The following is a 1,218-nucleotide window of genomic DNA, read 5'->3' as shown; positions in this document are numbered from 1 at the left end:
CTTAAATTTTATAAAATGGCTACTCACTTAAAAACCACACATTCTCAATACAACATTAAATATCCTTCAAAAATTGTTTTTCTTTTTCTATAAACCACATCAATAATACTAACAATAAGATCTACCTTCAACAGGTTGGAACTATCTAGTAATTTCTCTTAATTACTGAGCTTAAATACATTAAATATTTAAATAACATTCTTTATTTATTAGTTGCTTATAATTTAACATTATTTAAAAACATAATTATTGTATACATATTTTTGCACAAAAACAATGCCCCATCCTACACACATATTAAATATATTGTTTTATAATTTTATTCGAATTATGTTTTTAAAATGATTATTTTACGAAATAAAGTTATTTCATGGCTGTTGAAATAATCGTTTTAAAAAAATATTGATGACAAAAAGTTAGTTTAAATTCATTTTTGACATTCAAGAGTAACTGCCATGATGGAAACTGTCAATTGCTGCCCTGGCAGTAAAGAATCATTGTTTTAACATGATAGTAGCTTTAATTCATTTGATAATATATACATTGCCCAGGTCTAGTCTATAGACACAGATGGAAACTATGACGTTATACAGGGCTCTTCAGTCAAAGATTATTATTACCATTCTGCATGATAACGCAACTTAAAAAATTTATTTTTTTTGAACCGGTGATTATAAAAAACTTTGGTTTCTTTTTAATGTTATGTTAAACGTGAGGTTGAAAGCTAAAATAAAAACATGCATATACCCCTTTCCTAATCCTTGTAATTAGAAAATAAAGACAGCATTATCAAATGTAAGTAGGTATTTAAGATGTATTAACCCAGATGGGAAAAAATTAGCTATAATGCTAATAATTAGTTGTGCAAAATATTCAAACCTAAAAAGGATGAATTAACAGGAGAATTTAGAAGATTACACAACACTGAATTAAGGGATCTACACTTAATAGTATTGTGGCGTATAAGATGAGCGTGTAAGGTTATAGAGCTTATTAAAATGTTAATAAACACTGAACCAATGGGTAAACGTATGAATGGTAGACCAAAACATAGATGGGAGGATTGCATTAAAACTGATTCAGTGGAATTGGGTTTGGAGGGGCATCACTGGAAAGATGTATGCAGAGAACCTTTGGTGGTGTCGGCATCGAACCTTCCGATTCGTTAAGCCTTCATTATTATTATTATTATTACTAATAATTAGTACAGTATATAAT

The 1,218-nt window shown here is 28.4% G+C and overlaps 1 protein-coding gene across 3 annotated transcripts in view; it reads left to right on the top strand.

The window, feature by feature from the left end:
• Positions 1 to 1,218, top strand: part of LOC106686649 (zinc finger autosomal protein) — a 20,964-nt gene that overhangs the window by 4,643 nt on the left and 15,103 nt on the right. The gene's annotated exons all lie outside the window — the stretch shown is intronic.

This window comes from Halyomorpha halys, unplaced genomic scaffold (genome assembly GCF_000696795.3).
Source record: "Halyomorpha halys isolate HHAL.00 unplaced genomic scaffold, Hhal_1.1 Scaffold855.1, whole genome shotgun sequence".
In the NCBI taxonomy this organism is placed as follows: domain Eukaryota; kingdom Metazoa; phylum Arthropoda; class Insecta; order Hemiptera; family Pentatomidae; genus Halyomorpha; species Halyomorpha halys.
The sequence above is the reverse complement of the archived record's forward strand: the minus strand, read 5'-3'. Positions and strand labels throughout refer to the sequence as shown.